The sequence below is a fragment of the Cryptomeria japonica genome, chromosome 6 (genome assembly GCF_030272615.1).
Source record: "Cryptomeria japonica chromosome 6, Sugi_1.0, whole genome shotgun sequence".
In the NCBI taxonomy this organism is placed as follows: Eukaryota; Viridiplantae; Streptophyta; class Pinopsida; order Cupressales; family Cupressaceae; genus Cryptomeria; species Cryptomeria japonica.
In genome coordinates, this window is record NC_081410.1 from 199,787,141 (window position 1) to 199,811,365 (window position 24,225).

A 24,225-nucleotide genomic window follows, 5' to 3' on the forward strand; every position below is an offset into this window, starting at 1 on the left:
GACAAGCACATGTTGATAGCAATAGCCAAATTCATAGCCCATTTAGTGAATCAACAAGTTGCACATGAGATCATTGCCTTGGAACTTCTCACCCTTTTACTAGAGAACCCCACAGATGACAGTGTAGAGGTTGTTGTTGGGTTCATGAAAGAATGTGGTTCTTTATTGCAAGACCTTTCACCCAAAGGTCTCTATGGGATTTTTGAAAGATTTAGAGGTATTCTCCATGAGGGGGAAATTGACAAATGAGTACAGTTTTTAATTGAAGGCTTTTTTGCAATTCGCAAAGCTATGTTCGAGGGTCATCCAGCTATGCGTCCAGAATTGGACCTTGTAGAGCAAGAAGATCAGTTAACACATGAAGTTTTCCTAGAAGATGAACTTGATCAAGAAGCTGGTTTGGATGTTTTCAAGCCAGATCCTGATTTCTTAGAGCATGAGGCAACCTATGAAAAACTGAAGAAATATATCCTTTGAAATGCTTCTTTAGATGAAGCAGAAGGGGAGAATGATTCAGGTGATGATTTAGATGATGATGATGATGATGATGATGATGAAGAGGAAGGTGAGGAAGCACTGAGAATATAGGATGAGATAGAGACAAACTTGGTCAATTTAAGACGTACAATTTATTTGACAATCATGTCAAGTGTTGATTTTGAGGAAGCTGGTCATAAGCTACTAAAGATCAAGATTGAACCTGGTCAAGAGATGGAATTATGCATCATGCTATTAGAATGCTGCAGTCAAGAGAGAACATACCTTCATTATTATGGTCTTCGTGGGCAAAGATTATGTATGATCAATAAAATTTATGAGGAATTTTTTTGATAAGTGTTTTGTACAACAATATTCTATGATACATAGACTGGAAACAAATAAAGTGCGTAATGTTGCAAAGTTTTTTGCCCACTTACGTGGCACATATGCTCTTCCATGGCATTGTCTTGCTTATATACGTCTGACAGAGGAAGATACTACTTCCTATTCCCGTATTTTTATAAAGATTCTCTTCCAAGAGCTGGCAGAGTAGCTTGGTATATTGTTGCTTAATGAAAGGTTGAACGATCCAACAATGCTGGAGTTTTTTGATTCAATTTTTCCAAAGGAAAATCCCAAAAATTCATGGTTTGCTATCAATTTCTTTACTTCTATTAGTCTTGGTGGTATCAATGAGAGTTTATGTGAGTATTTGAAGAATATGCCAAGGCTTGTAATGCAGCAGCAAAAGTCTATTCCTGAGTCAGATGAATCTACCTCTAATGACGATTCTTCTAGTTCATTAGGTTCGTCAGATTCTGATACAGAAGACTCAGATTCTAAGAGTGAAACTGACAGTGAGAGCAGTAAGGAGTCACCAAGAAAGAAAAATAATTCAAAGCATGACAATGAGTATGAAAAAACAAGAAGAAAGAAAAGGGCAAGGGCATCTAACTCAGAGGATGGAAGCGACAGTGAAAAAATCAGAAGGAAAAAGAAAAGGAATTTAAAATCTTTCTAGTCAGTTATTCAAGGCTCCAATAGACACCGTTTTCCTGGACTATGACAAACAAAAGAATCAGTCCCAAGTGCTTTGGTTTTCTAACAGATGATTATAAGATGCTACAATGTTGTCTTATGTATTTTAATAGCCACGAGTTTTAGAGTTTTGTACTTGATAGGTAATGGATAAACAGTGTTAGGAGGAGAAAATATTGAAGGCCAAGTGTAGATTATGATAATACTAGACCAATGAATCATGTTATTTATTGAGTATTTCTTGTTTTCCATGTTGTGTGATGTACCATAAACAAACTAGAAATCTAAATTCAAAAAGATGCTTTGTTCAATGATGATAATTTCTATTTTCAAGTAATTTGATTCGGTATATTATACTGAAACATGATTTCATAACTAACATTTCAACTTCTATATAGCTAGTTCTATAGCCCAATTTTCTTGCCTGTGAAGAAAGACCATGTCAGACAATATCAACGAACAACAAAATAAGGAGACAATTGCTAGATTGTGGTCTAACTTGAAAAGAAAAGGTGATGGAAAATGTTATTGTCCGTGCAAAATTTGTAAGGGGTTAAAGACTAGAAGACTTCTAATCAAAATGACAAAGAAACATTGTAGGCTGCATGGTCACATTGAAGGTTGACATGATTATCATCCATTGGTAAGTTTTTCATTATATCATTTTGACAATTTATATACATAATAAATCACATGATGATGAGATCATGATCACGGTTTATTTATGTTTATCAATTTTATACAGGTTGAGCACCCCAGAGCACATGGTATGGATCAACACAACCCCGAGAATATGGTTTTCGAAGTGGATGAACATGGAGGTGTGAATATCAAAGCTGAAGATAATGATCCCATGGAAGATGATGATCATGAGCCAAAAAACACAATTGAAGATGATGGTACAAATACATTGATCCATGACTCATTTAGTACTTGCGCAGCTGATCATGATGATGAAGATGACCTTGATGTTGTTCATGATGTCCCTCTACTTGAGAAGGCATCTGAGGCCCTTTACGAAGGCTCACATGCAACTCTTCTCTCTGTTGTATTGTTGTTGGTGAACTTGAAGGTTATGAATGGTTTATCCAACATAACAATGTCACGTATGTTAAGGTATGTCATATATGTCATAATAAACTGTGAATAATGCTGTACCATTAATATTCTTTATTATAACAGATTATATTTTTTTGTTATAGATTGATAGGTGAGTTTTTGTTACCACCATCAAATATTCTACCTCGCTCATACCGAGAATTATTTTCCGTTATGAAAGATATTGGAATGGAGTATCAAGCAATAGATGCTTGTCCCAATGATCATATTATATATCACAAACAACATGAATTTCGAACTGAATGCCCTGAATGTCATATCAATAGATATCGAACAGATCAAATAACAAAAAGGGTTCCTCGCAAGGTTCTTCGCTATATTCCCATTATTCCACATATGCAACAATTATTCAAGTGCACTAGCTTGGCACAATTTACAGATTACCATGCATGCAATAGAAGTCGAGATGACATTATTCGAATGCCTGCAGATGGTTCAACATTTATGGACATAGAGGAAAAGTGGCCACACTTTAAAGAAGAACCTTGTAATCTCAAGCTTTCATTGGCAGCGGACGATGCCAATCCATTTGGAGAGATGAGATCTATTTACTCAGTGTGGCCTATTTTTGTTATCAACAATAACATTCCTCCTCCATGGATGTCAATAAAGAGGGAGCACATAATGTTGGCAATGATTGTTCCAAGTATTTTATCATTTAAATATAGTCGTCTAAATTTAATTATAAATATTGCAGTAAAATGGTCATAATAATTATGTAATGTTTTTGTTCATTCGACTAGGTAAGTACCAAGTTACATATATGAATGTATATATCGAGCCTCTTATCGATGAGTTGCTGGAGTTATGGAATGGTGTCACTATGTATGATGTCTCTAGACCAATAGGACAAAGACAATTTCAATTCCATGCGATGCTTCTATGGACAATACACGATGCCCTGGGGCTAACACATTTTTGTGGTATGTTATAGTGTTTAAGTTGTGCATGAACATTATAATTCAAAAAATTATCATATTTAATCCAATTATGCATTATCTTGTAGGTCTTCAAACAAAGGGAAAATTTGCATGTCCTTTTTGTGGTCCAAAGATGAAATCTCGTCATTCAAAAAGTTTAGGAAAGCGGGTGTTTGATGAGTATAGGCACTTTCTCCACAAAAATCACAAGTATTGAAATACTAAAAAACATCTTTTCAATGGGAAAGAAGAGAATACACCAAAGCCATGAAGAATGACACCTCACCTGTGGAAGTTGGAATATAATAGAATTAATCGTCAAGGTAATACCATTCCATCTATTGGTTTGTCATAAAACATCTATTCTATTTTGTTTTGTTTACTGATGATGTGATTGATGATCATGAAGGTCATGAAGGCATAAATGACCACCTTCCTAAGGGACTAAAAAGTTATCCCCAATAATTTAGTAGGTTTCCCTACTACGACCAGTTACAAATTGTTCATTTGTTTGATAGTATGCATATTGGAAAGAATATAACAGAGACAGTATGGAAAATATTGGATGGAAGGCGTGACAAAGAAAAAATTGTCAAAATATGTAGTGACATTCAGGATTCCAATCATGCAATGATAAATATCATTCAATCAAATAGCCATGGAGACTAGATTAATATAAGTGAGCTTCCTTGGTTATTAATGGACCAGCAAAGCAATGCTATAAAAGAAGTCATACGAAAAATTCGATTTCCCACAGGATTTGCTGCGAACATAAACAATCTCATATCAAAGAAAAGTGAATTTGGGCCAGGGATGAAAATGCATGATTGGCATACCTTCATTAAGGTAATTCATGTTCTTGTGTTTTTAGTACTGCGCGTACGTGTACTTTTCATTATGTTACAAAAAAATCAAAAGATAATTTTATAATTGTTGCAGTACGTTCTACCTCTATCTCTCCCAACCGACTTCGACAATGATGTCAAGCAAGTCATATATTATCTTGGAAAATACATGAGGTAAGTAGTGATATTTGTTCAGTTCGTTGTATAGATATTATATTTGCAATTTGTTTTACTTGTTATGTAATATATTTTTTTGCGTCTTGAATACCTTGTAGGTGGTTGTCATGTAAAGAAATCCATAAAGACGATATAAAATATTGAAAAAGAAAAATTCCTCATTTAATGTGTGAAATGCAAAAGTGTCTACCTCCAGCTTTTTTCAATGCACAAGAACACTACCTCATGCACCAAGTTGAGGAGATTGAATTGTATGGACCTGTACACACTAGGTCAATGTGGATGGTTGAGAGGCACTTGAAATTTTTGAAGGCTTTGGTTCGACAAAGAGCACATCCTGAGGGTTCTATGGTGGAGGGATATATGGTATACCAGACTATGGTGTACATTTCTGAATATCTTCCTAAGTTTGCAACAAAGATCCACGTGGATCGCATTTGGGATCCCAACACCATTAACAAATTTGAAGGGGAGTACTTGATGGGGAAAGGTATGAGGAAAGTGAGAGGTAATTATAAGATGTTATTGTAGTTAATTAATTCTTAATCTTCAAAATAAATTGATTGTAAGACGTCTGTTTATTTTTTGTACAGTTGGTCGAGAGTGGGATGCACTACATTTGTATATTGCAAATAATCTTGATTGGATGACGGTATGGATTGAACGTTGTCAACATTTTGGACGCACATTAACATGGGAAGGTGTGGCTTCATTGGTTAAAGAAGCACATTGTAATGAAGATTCCAATGTTACGCAAAGGGAAATTGATTTAGTATATGGTTTAAGAGATAAATAGGTATGTATAAATTTATTAATCACCCATATGTTTATCAACTCACAATGCAATAAATTTTACATGTTTGACATATCGCAGGTCAAACACCACAACGCTATGTGCTGCAATGGTCATAAATTTCGCATAAAAAAGTTGGATGACACAAAAAAAACTTGTGATTCTGGCATCACTGCAGTCTTTGAGGTGACAAATATTTCATCGAGAAATGACATACATCCTCAATAGTCTCAAAATCGATACTATGGAATTTTGGATGATATACTTGAGTGTGACTTTAATTCCTTCAAATTAGTTTTGTTCGTCGTTAAATTATACAAGCTACGATTGAATAAAAATGATCCTGATAGAACTGTTATTGAACATGATAATGGTTTTATAATGCTAAATACAAGGTCATTTTAACCAGTTGGGGATGAGCCCTATGTTCTTCCAAGCCAATGTGAGCAAGTATTTAACTCAGAGGTTCCACATAAATCAGGTTGGTCATTTGTTGTTAGACATGATCCAAGAGGAAGGCCGATAAAGTATAATGTGATGGAAGAAGAAGATACCGAAGAAGAAGATATCAAAGAAGTAGAAGATGAAGTGGATGATGATCATGATCGACATTTTCTCAATGATGATGAAGAAGAACAAGAAGAAGAAGAAGAAGAAGAAGATGATGATGATGATGATAATGATGGTGATGGTGATGGTGATGGTGATGGTGATGGTGATGGTGATGGTGATGGTGATGGTGATGGCGATGGCGATGGCGATGGCGATGGTGATGGTGAAGGTGATGGTGATGGTGGTGATGGTGATGGTGATGGTGATGGTGATGGTGATGATGGTGATGATGATGGTGAAGACATTGATGATGATGATGATGATGATGATGATGATGATGATGATGATGATGATGATGATGATGATGTTGGTGATGATGACCTTGATGTTCATGATGATGAAGAATGAAATGTATGAGGTATGCGATTAGTATATTATCTATTTAATATTGACTTCTTGATAGAATTTCTTTTACATAATTAATTCATTATGTTTTGAATTCTAATGCCATTACATAATTAATTCATGATGCACCTTTTAATATGGAGATGGAGATAGGGAGAGTGACTATTTATGTGACATTTTTTAAACTGTGTTTATTTATGGAAATTGGATTGTTTATTAGCTATGTGATGGATGTTGATTGAAAATACATATGTGATGGATCACATGTTTATGATGATGCATGTGACATTTTTTGAACTTTGTGTTTATTTATAGAACATGGATTGTTTATTACCTATGTGATGGATGGTGATTTATGATACATATGTGATGGATTACATGTTTATGATGACACATCATGTGATGCTTCTGATGCTTATGATACGTATGTATTTATTGTTTATCAACTTACAAATGTAGTAATGCTTATGATGCTCAATTGATGGTATTGATTTCAGGTATAGTCCTTGTGTGATGCTGTCACCCTTGGTGGGAACAAGTCATTGACTACAGACATCCTCAACCATTTAGTTGAGGATCCTGCATAGTCTACATAAAGTAAAGGTAAGGAATTAAAAATTTACAAAGTTCATGTTGTTCATGTTGTGTACTATGTAATTTTTAGCTAACATAAGATAATTGAATTACATTGTACAGGACCATGAACCCCTTTGACGAGGATCTTGCACAGTCTCATGGATGGACAGGTATAACTAGTCAATACACCCTATAGAAACAGTTTATTTTTTTAAAATTACTTGGAAAACAAACTTCCTTAGTTTTTCAAACCTCGACATTAGCAACAAATCTAATATAGTTATCAACACTTGAGGCCCCGGTTGGACTTGTTCCAATTTTCATCCCAAAATCAACTTTAGGCCTGACTTCTTCATCAACATTACCCTCATTTGCAAAATTTTCTCTCATTACCAATTAACTCTCTCATTTCATGGAGTGCAAGTACCCCCAAATAGGTATTTGTCAGATTTGTCTTCGTCGAGTGAGGAAAATGCAGTAATAGAAAATGAAAGTGACACATGTATTAGGTCTACAATAGGGAGATCAACAAGAGGTCAAAAGATTAGAAGAAAATTCAATAAATGCGTGAAATTTTTCCTTGCTCAAGGGGGGTCATGTTCTTATAATGATGAGACCAAAGGAGACATTGAGGTGCCATTGAGGTACATACATCTACAGAAACAATGGGTGCCCAAGGAACTTCCTCCAATAAACACCGATTTTTGTGTTAACGATAGGATATATTGCATAGCACCTTCGTCATTACATGGTTTAGGCTTATTTTCCATGGATGACATAAAGGTCTGTTACAATAGAGTTGCTGAATTGATGGAGTTTGTTGGACCTTGTTACAATTACAATCATTGGATGCAGATTGTTAAATATAAAAAGAGTATGCGTAGGTATGCACTGTCAGCAAATTATATACAACAGAAAGATAATGATCAAAGTAAACGAGTGGCTGTATACAATGATGGTCGCCCAAAAGCAACAGGGAATATTGCAGGTTTTATAAATAGTACGCGACATGGGTCAACTAATAAACAACTCAATTGCATATTTGAGGTGTGTGAGGGAAATCATGTATTTGTATGTGCAATAAAATCAATAAGTGCAGGCGAAGAGATTCTAATCGATTACAGTTTGAATCATATAGATACAAACAAAGTTAATATCATGGGGGTGGTACGCACTGTATACCATTTAAATTAACCAACCTCCTATTAATGAATCCAATATACCATTTTATTATGAAGTTTTATTGCTAAGTCTATTGGTTTAATTTCACTAACGTTTTTTATATTTTTTCTTTGTCACAGGCCAACATGGATCCATCACATATCATAGACAGGGATGTAGCTTGCGACACTTGTACCGAGCAAGTAAACCTCATTGTAATTGTACAAATTAGATAGAAGCAAACTGTTACATTATTATGTTCTTTTTTTTAGTGATTTATACTAATTTTGTAATTGTTAATGATATTCTTGACATAGATGGATGTTTGGGGAAAGGGAAAGGGAGTTGCAGTACCTGAGCACCTTTCTAGGGATGTGGAATCATTAGGGTTAAGCGATGATGACCCTGAAGATCCCACACACCTTATGAAATTGTTTAAAATGCCTCTTATAAAAATTAGAAAAGAGATTGTTGCTTTGGCAGTCATGCATCCTATCACTAATGAGATACGAGAGAGGGTGGAATTATTGCTTCGGACAGTAGAAAACTTGCAAGTAAGCAGTAATGAAAGCTTTAATTATAACAAAAGTTCAATAATGGTTTATATTTTATTCTCTTTTATGTCATTAACTAAAATATGTATGTATTGTTTTTACAACAATTTATCTGCCCTCATCAAAGTCGTTCCCATGATCAGGGTGTTGCAGGACCTTCAAGTGATGACGATTTTCTTGTATTATCACTTGCTTGGCTTATCACTTTGAGTACCCAAAACACATCATACTTGATACTATCAATTTTCAAAATAGAGGTTCATCCTTGTTTACAATTCTTGCACTTTTCATATATTTAATGTATTATTCTTTAGGTGCTGCCAATGTTACTGTGCAAATGTCGCCACCGCTTCATCAGAGGTTAACCTCACCTATATTGCCAACTGCAATGTCAGAAACATGTAGCATGCAGACATCCTCTAGTGCACGTCATATTGGCCCGCCCACTGTTGGTAGATCTCTCTTTTGCTCTATCTTCTATCATGTGTTTATTTCCCTTCAAGCGTTCTTTCTTGAATTCTAATGCCATTTCATAGAGGATTCATTTTTTGCAGGAGGAGATGCACATGAGGATGTGCCAGAGGTGACTACTGTTGATAACATACCATCATTTTCCGGATCTTCTCGTATTGCTAGTACGGGAACGTTGCAGGCCACATTGGTGGTGAGCGACGAAGAAATGATTCCCTTAAAGATACAAAAGGTTCCAGGTACTTAAAATTATTATTATATATACTCTAATTGTAATTTACTTTATGATCACTCATTTTGGACTAATGATCCCATGAATGTTTTGCAGGCAATGATATTTTCTATAAACATCTTAGTGACATTGCATGGCAGATATTTGGGCTCACCATACGTAAAAGGTGGTACATCTTATGTGAATTAACCCTAATCCACTTTTGATTTCATATCATTGCTAGAATAGTTTTCCTTTGATCCATTTCTTGAAGTGTAATAAATGTAGCTTCAGTTCATTTCTGAATCTAACAGGTTTGTTTTTGCTTTAAAAGGTGGAATGACCAAGAAAAAAGGTTAAAAGATGAATTGACCAACCAACTGGTTGAGTGGTTTGGAAATGACACCTTTGACAAAACCAAGCTCCTTGAAAAAGCTGGCACATATCTAAAGTATGTGAGGGACCAATACAGGACCCATTTGGAGAGGAACCTAAAGTACGAGCGTCACCCCATGATTCCAGAGAGGGAGTGGAAGGACCTGATTTTGTATGCCAAGGAAAGAATTGAAAGGAAAAAAGGAAATACACCACTAGATGCTAGAAGAAGGTACAGGATACTATTAAGAATGTAATTATGTACTAATTAATTACTCTTTACATTTATATAATCTAACATATTTCAAACTTTTTATACACTAAGTGACACGTCAAAGGCAACCAAGACAAGGCAAGAAAAGAACGGGCAACACAAACTTGTCTCTGGTGGTTACATGAAACTTGTTGCACGAATTGTAAGTATCTCATGTAAACGAAATATTGCATCAAAATATTAATAAATTGCAAACGTTTTTTTTATTATCAAACAATGCAAGCAAAATTCACGGTACCAAGCAAAAATGTAGGGCTCTGAATTCAATAGAGTGCCCACAGAAGATGACAAGAGAATTGCCTACCAGCAAGACTATTTAGCTGTGGCTGATTGGCTACGAGAATTGAGTGGGCATACACAACATTCAAGTGCATCCATCACACAGGTAAATATGCTAAATGGAAGTTGTTTCAAATTCAATACTTTACCAATAATCTAATTGATGTTGAGTTCCAACATAAAGTGACTATATTTGTTTTAAATAAGCAAGCAATGATAACAATGTGCATGTCATTGGAATGCAGCCTGCTAATCACGAAACACCACCTACACATGAAGGTCTGGATGTGCATCCCAGTAGTGGAGGTATTCATTTGCTATTAAAATTTATTTATTTAGCTATTAATACAATTAAACATCTTAATTTGTAATTAGAGTAGTAATTAATGTAACCCTTTTTGTTAATATTTTAGAGCATGTAGTCGGTGGTGAGCAAGTGGAGCATGATCTAGGTACACAACATCAAGATCGTGATGTTCCCCACTCAGGTAAAGAGGACCATTGTTATTGCTTTAAACAAATATAATTGCAATTGGTGTTCAGCATTAATGTAACCTTTAGTATTTCAACTCCAGATGATCTAGAGGGTGTTCACCATGTTGAGGTTGAGGCTACACAAAATGATGTGGCCCCATCAGGTAAAGAGCACAACAATTATGTTCTCTAAATTAATTAAATACTTGTAACGATAATTTTTTTTTTTTTTTGAATTTAACCCATTTCTTTGTTATTGCAGAGGACCCCCCTTTGCTTTAGTGTCCTCTTCCTCAGTATAGGACTAGGCATACATCGAGATCACGAGCAGTTGGTGGAACATCTGCAGAGGGGGGAAATGATGAAGAAACTGATGTTCCACTTAGTCTTTTCATAGCTTCAAAGAAAAAACAAAGAAATAAATGATTGTAATATAACTTATTTGATAATGTCTGATTTTTATTTGTTAGTGAATGTAATTGTGTGCTAATTAATGGTTATGGATGATATGCGTTAATTAATATTGATGAATGTTGTGTGTTAATTAATGTTAATCAATGTTATGTGTTAATGAACGTTATCTGATATTAATGAATGAATGCTATATTTTATTAATGGTAGAATGAATGAATGAATAAATGTTATAAGATGTTAACGGGGAATTTAGAGTGATGTTGGGGGGGGGGGGTCAAATGAGCTTCCACCTTCACGTGTTTGGCCCTGTTAAGTAGAGAATATTAAACTATTCTCGAAACCAAGCGAATCTCAACAAGGTAACACACTTTTCAATATTTCATTATGTTGCACAGTTAATCTTATTGAATAATGTATATTGAATCTTAATTGCAGGGTCCAACAGAGCCAACATGAACAACAACACCACAAGTTGCTAGGTATAATGAACTCCCATATTGTCTTGTCTGTACACAAACAATATGAGTTGCTTATAGTGTTGATATCCAAGGTGGGACTACAAAAGTTATGAATATGCCTCATCCTTGTAAGTTTTTTTATTACTTGTAAGTAATGAATATGCCTCATCCTTGTAAGTTTTTTTATTACTTGTAAGTCATGAATATTTCTCTTTAGTTGATTAAAATTATTTCAGTGAATGCAAATCTTGATTATTATAAAGTGACATCTGCACTATCAATTCCAAATTGAAACCCTTTCAGTGCATGCATGTTGTTTGCCAAAATGCCATCTCAAAAGTATCAGCAAACAAACATTGGCATTCACAAAATCAAGAAAGACAAACTAAAAATTAGCAGTAGAGCATTCAAGTAAATTGTTTGTCAAGAAGCATAGTTGAAAAGGTGCAAAAGAAATTGGTTTCAAAATAGGGGTAGACCATTACAAATTGGCAACTTGGCATCACTTCTCTTCTTACTTCTCCTCAACCCTCTTGCTCTACACTCTCACTTTTTCACCTGGCACCTGCAACTCTCACTCTCACATTCACAGTTGTCAGCTTCTTGCTCTTTGTTTTTGTGAGTTGAAACAAAAATAGGAGGCAATTTTATAAAGTTGGTGGGGTTTGGGTGGGGCCCATAGGCTGTGACGGTTTGACCTTGGGCATGGAGTTTGAAAAAAAGTTCTAATTTTTTTTAAATCACTTATGGGCTATTGGGATGGTCAGGAGGCTCTTCGGAGTCCCTCAAACATCTCAAGGATGTCCTAGAGATATCTCAAAGATGATGGCATTGGATTGCACTGGGGTGGAAGGGGGATGTCCCATCTAAGAACCCCATATTCTGAAGGTGTCCCCATTTAAAAAACAAACAGTTTTGGGGGAGGAAATGTCCTTGTGGAAACAGGAACCTAGTGAAGACATTAAGAGGGCATGAAGGCACAACTAAGGGCCATTGAGTATAAGGCAAAGGAAAAATCTTGGAAACAAGAGGAGGAGCACTTGGAGAAGAAGGTAGGGAAAATAGTAATCCGACTAATAGAGAAGCTGAACTTTGAGGGCAAACTACCAAAGATAGCAAGAAACTCTCCAACCAAAGCAGGGGAGACAAAAACAACAATCTCTACTTAGGGAGGAGCTCTAGACCCCAAATTTGAAGAAAGAAACAGAGCTAAAGTAAGTGAATTGGATAACAACAAGAATGTAAAGTGCACCTTTGATTTGCTAACCAAAATGCTCAAAATTATATGAAAATCTTTAATGAATACACAAAACTATATACATATGCAGGCGCACCATGGTTGAGATGGTCCAACTCCCTAGTCTCACTCTATGACTAAGCTCATGCCATATCTAAATCAAAGACATCTCAAATACATCATCGATGGAAAGCTACAAAATTCCATTTTCATACATAAGCAAGACATACACAATTGGGCACAATCACCAAGAGAACAAAGTGTGTTTGAGATTATTTTCCTAATTGTGGTGTGATCACGAAGAGGTTGACAAATTTACAATGATCTCTTTGTGACCATAGCACAATTAGGACAATGATCTCAAACACACTTTTTACCGTTCTCTTGGTGATTGTGTCCAATTGTGTATGTCTTGCTTATGTATGAAAATGGCATTTTGCAGCTTTCCACCGATGATGTATTTGAGATGTCTTTGATTTAGATATGGCATGAGCCTAGTCATAGAGTGAGACTAGGGAGTTGGACCATCTCAACCATGGTGTGCCTGATCATATTAGCTTGAAACCACGTGCCTCATATTAGCCTCAAATCTATGCCCCTACTGGTAGGTGGTGGGCATAGAATATCATTCACTATACATATCAATGATTGGATAATAATAAAAAAAAATTTTGATAAAAATTATCATCGTCGAAATTACGACGAATACCAAGATTTAGACCGACGATGTAATCGTCGGACATATAGCGTTCTCGTCAGTGAAATGTTCTAGAGTCATTGCACTTTTGACGCAAACCGAACAAACATCCAATGAGGATGTTGTACATATGATGACACTTTGTAGTCGGACAATTGTCGATGTCTCCGAATGGATCGATGACACAAGCATCAGACAAACAACATCACCGTCAGTGCAAAGTTCCAAATCATCGTCGGCTTTGTGATGAAATCTACTGATTTCGATGACTTTTTTGATCGTCGACAGAGTCCATGGGATTGTCATATTTCTGACGGGAATGGCATCGTCGACCAATCCGATGCCGAGTTTTTTGACGGCTAATTTTGTCGGCACTCTAACAAAAATTAGTCGCAAATCCGACAATCGATCGTCGAAAATCAGCTCTAAATGTACTAGTGCATGGTTGCTCTTACACAATGAATTCAAATGCTGCAATGGCAAATGCAGGACATGCAATAGGGGACCACAGTGCGATACTCCTTAGATGAGATTTTTCCTTACCCCTTTGATAGGAGATTAAATATGATACCTTTTCCCCCAAATTCAGATATATCAAAATACGACAAATGTGATGGTAAAAGTGATCCCCGCGATCATGTTCAGGAATTTTATACCATAAGCCTAGAATTTGCTCACAATGGCACTTACTTAATGAGACTATTCCCAAGAAGTTTGGGAGGGCAAACAATGGAGTGGTTGTCTAAACTCACACCTCCCATCAGATCCTTTGATGAGTTGGTAAACAAATTTATCACACAATACTCCTATAATATTCGACACACAATCACCATGTTGGATGCATGTAACACCAAAAAAAAAAGGATGAAACATTCATGGGGTTTCTTCAACATTGGAGATGTATGGTTTCGAGATATCCTCAAGATGTGCCTGAAAAGGAAAAGATGGAGATCTTTATTGACAAGCTAAATAGTGAGATGAGTTATCAACTCAAGCTCCAGTGCATACCATCTTTTGCCAAGCTGATTGAAAATGAAATCCAAGTAGAGGAAGCTTGCATCAAGAAAGGAACATTGAAGTTCTTTAAAGAAGGAACTAACTCATCCCTACTCACTCCTTTAACAACCAAAACAACAACAACACTTTAGACAAATCCAAATTCTAGACTAGAAACAAAAAGGTTGTTAATGAGGGAGGAGCTGATGCTAATGATATGAAGTCCAAGCAGCCAATATTAGCTTTATCAGGTAATCCACAATCTAACAAGAATCAAAAAAATGTTAACCAAGGCACTAACACTTATCCACAAAATACCAATCAGGGACCTTCAATTTCAAACACCAATACCCAAGGCAACAACACTAACTGAGGGAATAATACAAATCAAAGAGGTAACACCAACCCTTTCCCAAATAGATGCATCTACACACCATTGGGGCAAACCTTAGAATCAACATTTTGATAACTGTTGGCAAACAAGATTATCACATTGCCAGCCATAAACAACTTTGAACCCCAGATCAAACCACCTTGGTGGAATTACTCACATTTCTGTGATTTTCATCGAAACAAAGGACATCACACAAATGATTGCATGAGGTTTAAGAATATTGTTCAAGATATGATCAATAGAGGTGATTTAACGGTTGATGGTCTCAAAACAAATGGTGATCACGATACCTTTAAAAATCCTCTTCCAAATTACAACAAGGAAGGAGCTTCATCATCAAACAATACAAGGGGAGCTTGCATAAATCACCTATACAATAATACCATCAATCACATATCAATAGATGATAACCAAATAAATGTCAGAAAAATCAAGGACAAACAAGACCATACATCAATCAGTGTAACAACTAGAGCTCAAAAATACGTCTTGAAAGGGCATACATCAACATCCACCGCTATCCCCAAGACTCAATATGATTTGGTTAATCAACTACAGAGAACTCCCGCTCAAATATCCATACTCGAGTTACTCAAACTCTCACCGAAACATAAGGACATCTTAGAACAAGCACTAGTTGAAACAAATGTTCCTCAAGATCTAGACATTGATAAATTCCAAGCCATGGTGGCTCATATGACAGGGCCTCATAACCTCACCTTTTTCTGAAAATGATAATGTCTCTTTGAGTCATCTGCATAACACTCCCCTTCATATCAAAGTCTTAGTCTACAAACATCAAGTTAAAAGAGTATTAATAGATGGAGGAGTTGGTCTCAATATCTGTACTTTAAAGCTTATCCATGAATTAGGCTTCTCTAAGCAGTCTATTGATCCAAACAAAAAGATCACCATCAAGGCCTATGATGATGAAGAAAGGTCATCCAAAGGAATGATGATACTACCTATTCAGGTAGGACCGATACAAAGGGACACTATGTGCTAAGTCTTAGACATAGATTTAACATACAATATTCTATTGGGTCGTCCTTGGATACATGAAATGCAAGCAGTACCTTCAACATACCATCAGTGTGTCAAATTCTCGTATAATGGACATGAAATTTCCATATCTGTCGATAATAATCCTTTTTAACATTGCAATGCTATGGGGGCAGCTCAAGATAGCCTGGTTCCACACAACAGGGAAGCTCTAGCTTCCTCGGCATTATATCATCATCAAGAAAAGCTCAAGTCTTTATCCATGGACTTCAAACAAAAGATAAAAATCAAAGATCAAGGCATGGTAGAATACTCTTTTGAACCCATGTGTCTATCAAAATTATCAACATCACCAAAATCTCATGGACAACCTTCTGCATCGACACATCAAGCAACGCATCCCATCACCAAGTTTGATGGCAAACTTATCCAATTGGGCACACTAGCAAATGAATCAGAAGAGAAAGACATCCTTAGTTGCCTATAAAAGGATGAGGAAGAGGTCAAAGCTTCTACTCTCAAGGTGGCCATACCACCACTATAATATGGAAAAGGATTCTTGATCATGCAACAGATGAGATACAATGGCAAAGGACCTATAGGCAAGAGTCAAGAAGGCATTACAAAACGGCTAGAACCTCCTTCACAATTTTCACGGGACAAAACATGAATAGGATATGGATGCAGCATGCCACCTAGGCACAAACAAAATAAGTATCAGAAACCTCAGTGGAAAGCAAAGAAGAAATACAATGAGGACTCATGGCAAGAGGCACTACACCAAACAACATAAACAACAAGGAAAGAGCGGGAACACCAGGAAAAAGAGAAACGACAAGAGGAACTAGCCATTCAAAGGGAAGAAGCATCTTATGAGAAAGTACATCATGTACAAGAACCTATTCAAAACAAGGCAGAGTCACCACCCAAAGAAATCTCTGCTCCCCAAGGATAAATAGTGTATGAAAAAATGCAAAGGGTACAAGCAGGATCTGATTCTAAATCACAAAAAACTACAAAACTGGTATCAATTATCAGAGATTTTTTCTCACCCTACAATGTACCTGTCAGCAACACTGTAAGACTCTGGGACAGTACTTCTGAAATTGATTCTAATGACTATGAATGGGGTAGTTGTGCAAATATTACTGAGGATGACGAGGAAGGTACTATCCATTCACACACACCCCTTTCTCAGGAGGGACAAGGTGTAGAGTCCTGATTACTTGAATTCGGACTACGACATATCTACGAGGTTAAGAAAAATGAGAAAAGGCACTATGAACAAGTCTACACCGAAGATGATACCATTGAAGACCTTGACAATATCATTAACCTAACCAACATCCCAGACAACTTTAACGATACGTCTATCATGACACTTACCGCAGCCGATCTTGACCCACCAAATGACTCTCTACCGCTTGTATTTCCTGATCTCATAGACTGGGAAGAACTTGAACACCTTGAAATACCTATTTTCCTGGATGATGAATCCATTGTCCAGTATCTATGTATAGTCAACCCGGAAACAGGCTCTACTAGTGAACAAAATAATGATATTTGCAATCGGGAGAGTGCCAAGTCTCTCAGTCGCAAAAATGAAAGAAACAAAGGATCTAATGCTGAAAACCAGTCAATGGCAACACTAGATCACAAAAAAGTCAAAATAAAGGATGCATCTGAGGGTGAAAACCTTTTTAAGGCACCTACGGATGGGAGATTTGACACTCTTCCTGAACACTATCAAGAGTAGTCACCCATATTGATTGAGCCAACTCAATCAATAAACATTGGTACAAAAACAACACCTAAAAACATACACCTAGCATAATCACTGACAAATGAAGAACAACCAGAGTTTATCAGATTCTTCAAAGAAAAGAAAACCAAATTTCCTTGGTCCTATGCTGATATGCTCGGAATAGATCCAAACCTAATCATGCATCATTTATCTATGGCTCCAGGAGCTAAGCCAATCAAGCAGAAGTTAAGAAAGATGAATATGTATGTGGCATTAATGGTCAAAGTTGAACTAAAGAAGTTATTAGACATTAGATTCATTCGACCTATAGACTATGCTGAATGGATTTCAAACATTGCACCAGTTTCAAAACTGGATGGAAGCATCAGAATATGCACAGATTTTAGAGATGTCAACAAATCTTGTCCAAAGGATGACTTTCCTTTGCCCAACATCGACATAATTGTGGACCTAACAACAGGCCATGTAATGATATCATTAATGGACGGTTTTTCTGGCTATAATCAAATCAAGATAGCTCCAGAGGATCAAGATAAAACTGCGTTCACCTATCCTTGGGGAATGTATTGTTGGAACGTCATGCATTTTGGCTTAAAGAATGCTAGGGCAACTTATCAAAGAGTAGTGACAACAATATTTTATGATATGATGCATACCTTCATGGAGGACTATGTGGATGATTTACTAGCTAAGTCATTCACCCGAGTAGAATATCTGGGCATACTAGATAAAATCTTTTAAAGAATGGAGCAATTCCAAGTCAGGCTAAACCCTAAGAAGTGTGTCTTCAGGGTCACATCAGGTAAACTATTAGGCTACATTGTGTCTGCAAAAGGCATTGAAGTAGATCCAGCGAAGTTATAGGCCATCATGGAGATGCCACCTCCCAGGAACATTAGTCAACTCAGATCTCTACAAGGAAGACTACAGTCTATCAGGCGATTCATAGCCCAACTAACAGATAAAAGTCTACCATTCAATCATTTGCTACATAAGAACATACCATTCCGATGGGAATCCAAGTGTGCAGAATCATTCTATCAACTCAAGAAATATTTAATGAATCCACCAGTTCTGGTGCCACCAATAGTAGGGAAACCGCTCATTCTCTACATATCAACAACATAAGTATCATTGGGGGCACTGTTAGCACAAGAAGATCAAGAAGGAAAGGAATGAGCTATATATTACATTAGCAAAACATTAAATGGATATGAGCTAAATTATGCATTCATTGAGAAGGCTTGTTTAGCTGTGGTATTCACCTCTCATAAGTTATGCCATTACATTCTAGTTCACACAATCAAGCTGGTAGAAAAAATTGATCCTCTCAAGTATTTAATCAGCAAAGCAGCTCTTATAGGTCGACTGGCTAAATGGGTCATGATTCTTAGTGAATTTGATATCCAATACACAGAGCGTTGGTCTATCAAGGGACAAGTAATTGTAGATCAATTAGCTGAAGCGCCACTACTAGATAATTAACCAATGAAGGTGGAATTTCTAGACATGGATGTCCTTACTATTACACTCAAGCAATGGACCCTGTACTTTGACGGTTCCTATACCCAACATGGATCGGGTGCTAGCATCTTGTTCGTCACTCCCAAAGGACACACAATTCCAAGATCGTATAGACTCATCTTTCTATGCACCAATAATATTGCTGAGTATGAATCCCTGGTCACATGAATCAAAATGGTAGTGGAATGGAGAATCACGAAATTGAGAGTCTATGGAGATTCCCAACTGGTTATAAATCGGATCAACAATGAATATCAGACAAAGGATGACAAGTTGTTGCCATACAAAAGAATGGTGGATGACTTCAAACAGTACTTTGTATACATCACCTATGAGCAACTACCAAGGCCAACAGAGCAGTTGATGTAATGACCACTATCTCTTCACTGCTACAAATTCCAGAGCAATAGAGTCATTATAAGTTCTTGGTAGAGAAATTGTTTTCCCCGACCTATGATAATTATGCATCCCACGTCATCTATGCCTTAACCGGTTCAGACTCCCCTCTATATGGGACAATATATGAATATCTTAAGACCAATACCCTACCACTCGACCTATCTCATAACCAAAAACACAGCTTTATCCGGCAAGCCACCATTATACCTTAACCATTGACACACTTTACCGTCGAGGTCTAGATGGTACTCTTCTTTGTTGCCTTGATCATAACAAATTTGACTCTACTTTACACAAGCTTCATGAGGGTATCTGTGGCATGCATTCAAGTGGTCCTACTCTCACTAAAAAACTTCTAAGAATGGGATATTACTGGCCGACAATGGAGAAAGACTCTTATCAATTTGCAAAGAAATGTCCTAAGTGCCAAATTCATGGCAATCTTATCCATGCACCAGCACAAGAGTTGATCTTATCCATGCACCAACACAAGAGTTGCAACCGTTTACAACATCCTAGCCTTTTTGTCAATGGGGACTCGATTTAGTAGGGAAAATCCATCCATCCTTCCTCTTCAAATGGACACAAGTTCATTATCACTACAATAAAGTATTTCACAAAATGGATTGAAGCAATCCCAATGACCATAATAACTGGAAAATAGATTGCCTAGTTTATTCTCAATTATCTAATTTGTAGATATGGCATTCCAACTTCCATCATCATAGATAATAGACATCCCTTCAAAAATCGGGATGTACGAGAACTATGTGAGCGATTCAAAATCCAACATCGCTTCTCTACACCTTACTATCCACAAGGGAATGGTCAAGAAGAAGCATCAAATAAAACAATCTTGAAAATCCTAAAGAAAAGAGTAAATGATGCGGGTAAGGATTGGCATGTACAACTCAATTCGGCACTCTGGGCATACAAGACTAGCATTCAGACACCTAAAGGGGCTATGCCATGTTCATTGGTGTACGAATCAGAAGCAATTCTACCTCTTGAGGTAGAAATTCCATCACTCAGAGTATCTTTGAAAGGTCTCATACCAGATGAGGAGTATCGGGTAAACAAATTGCATGAACTAGAGCTTCTGGATGAAAAATGACAACATGCCTATGATCATCTCAAAACATACCATAAACACATGTGCAGAAGCTACAACCACAGAGTCACCCCGAGGATTTTTGAAGTCGGTGATCTTGTACTTGAAGAAAATCCTAGAAATCAACAGGACTGAGAGAAGAAGGGAAAGTTTGAACCTAATTGGTTAGGTCCCTATGTCATCATATCAGCCTATGGATCAGACGCCTATCAACTAACAAATTCAGAAGGAGACGTGCTCGACGAACCAACCAACAACATCCATCTGAAGAAATTCTACACTTGAGTCATCTAATGCATAGAAAAGTGAAAAAATACAAAAAAAAACAAAAAACAAAAAACAAAAAAGTGCAATAAAAACAAGTGGTGAAAACCAAGCAATAGGCGCTATTTGTGAGAGAATAGCTCCTCTATCTATCACTACTCGTATCTTTTACATCCATCCAAAGACAAAGGTAATGGCCATCGCCCAACACTTTTTATGCAACATTAGCTTGGACATACTTAGCATAGTCACTGTCCTTGATTATCTATAAATCAGTTCATCATATCCTACCATGGCTTGGTGATCACTGTGTATATCCATATGAATAGATATCTATAACTAGGGACAACATTCCTCTCACTTAAAGCATTCAGACGATGAACAAATAAGAATCACATCATGCTAAGGAAACCCTGTCAACAATTGCTCATCAGGCAAGAAAAAAAGACCATTATCCAAATACAACTTTAACATACACATGATGGATGATTTTCTGAATTATAATTTATTTACATCTAGCATGCAGTTTTGACTATTTTGTATCTTAAAATTTTTGAATCATTAGATCTCCTGAATTTCTCAACGATGCATCGAGCTAGAGAAAAGCAAAGGGGGAATCTAATATTTTTTTGGTTTTCTGTCTGTGAGGCGATCACTTGTATGGTGCAAATTTGTCTTAAGACATGATTGAAAACATAACATTGAAGACATTGTTCCACTTTGCGCATACAAATGGTTAACTATTGTCTGTTTTACGCAAGCAACACTCAGGTTGTCTTGGTTTAATTATACCTCGACGCTTGTGTCGTCTTACCATATCAAAATCTATGTAAGTATTACTCAGGTCATTATGGTTCGATTATACCATTATGCTTGTATAAACTTCCAACATATCAAAAGCTTAATGATGACAAACCAAAACAGAGCAAAAACAAGTGACTAAACAGGAATGACAACGACAAAATGAAGGTGATCATTTAGTTGCATATCATTTTAAACTTGCATTTAGTTGCATATCATTTTTAACTTGCACTTAGTTGGATATCATTTTAAAACAAACTTGTATATCATACATCTCATTTTCAAAATACATCTCACATCATTATCATTATCATACACCTCATTTTCAAGATACATCTCACATCATTATCATACATCTCATTTTCAAGATACATCATTATCATATCATACATCAACGAAATCAAGATAAACAAAGAATCATCATATTTTCATCATTATAGCTCATACATCATGATCAAAATCAAAAGCATTACTATCCAAGCATTACATCATCATCATAAAAACATCATATCAATGCATATCATAAATCATCATCCATAACACATCACATTTGAATTAGAGAAATCGGTGCCATATATATATATATATATATATATATATATATATATATATATATATATATATATATATATATATATATATATATATATATATATATATATATATATATATATATATATGGTCGAAATGTACAAGGGGTATCATTATCATACATCTCATTTTAAAGATACATCTCACATCATTATCATTATCATACATCTCATTTTCACGATACATCTCACATCATTATCATTATCATACATCTCCTTTTCAAGATACATCTCACATCATTATCATTATCATACATCTCATTTTCAGGATAAATCTCACATCATTATCATATCATACATCAAAAAAATCAAGATAACAAAGCATCATCATATTCTCATTTTACCACCACATTCACATCATAATCAAAATCAAAAGCATTACTATCTAAACATTACATCATCATCATAGAAACATCATATCAATGCATATCATAAATCAGCATCCATAACACATCACATGTGGATCAAAGAAATCGGTGCTATATATATATATATATATATCTAAAAAATGGTTGAAATGTGCAAGGGGTATCATGTCTGTCAAAATACAATAAAATGAGAAAAATACAACAAAATGAGCAAAATACAACAGAGACAAGTCTCTCAGGTATGACTATCTCCTGAGGTTGACGGTCTCGCAACAGATGTCCCAGCTCCTGGATTTCCACTAAGTGGATCACGTCGTGGAGGCCTCATAACACCTCTGCTCTCTATCCCCGTCTGACTACGAGTAGATCGACTGGCTACATAGCTAGGAGCTCTATACTCTCTAAGGACCAACTCCTCATATAAACGCCTGTAGTACCCGTCCTCCTTGGCCGTGTCCCGTATCTCCCTTAGTGTATCCCGCATCAGGGCACCACCTGTCACTCTCTCCAATCTCTCAACAAGCTCCTCTACTTGACCCTGACGCTCTCTCTCTGTATCTTGCTCTGCCATAATCTATGTAATATGGCGTTGTTGTGCTAGCACATGTGCCTATAAATCCTGCACTGTGACCTATAGAGCTCTAATCTATGAGTCCTGTCAATGGGTGGGCACCCTAATCTAAACAGGTACCTATGTCATGGTCCCACCCATACCTAACCCTGCTTGAGGCACTGGTGGAGGTAGAACATTAGGTCTCCTCCTCTGGGAAGGTCACTTAACATCCTCTATACCACCCACCACCGCTAACATTTCACCTACCCTACCAACACCACCAACACTAAGGAGAAGTCCTCCTCCTCTCCCTCCATCACCTCCTCATCCTCTATCTCCTCCTCTATCTCTCCCACCATCACTCCCTCATCCTCCATCTCTCCCTATATCTCTCCCCTATCTCTCTCACCTCCTCCACCACCACCTCCTCCATCATCCCCACCTCCATCTCCTACCTCCTCTCCCTCCTCATCTCTCTATCTAACTCCCCCTCGCCTCTCTGGTTGCACATCCTCATCATCATCAAAAGCATGTAACATCTCTTCTAGATCCAATATCTGTGCCACTGCATGTGCCACAAAGTAGGTAGAGAACTCCTCTGTCATCCCAGTATGTGCGGGAAAAGTTGTGCAAGGAAACAAAAAATTCGGTTTTAAAAAGGTCCACACACCAATGGGACTCTTGATGCAAGTTATGGAGCTATATTGAATAGATCAACTCCCCAAGGGATGTTCCATTGTTCTCTATCTCACAGGATCCCTCAAGTCAATGCCTTTGCTCTCAAATCACTGAGCAAAGTGACTTCAGGAATGACAACTCCAAGAATGAGGGATGTTTGATTAATTTATCATGAATGCATTCCTAGATGTGTATGATATTGAAACTAGAATGACTTAAACTAGCATGAATATGTTGTTATGATAAAGATGTCTAATCCTATCCTAACAA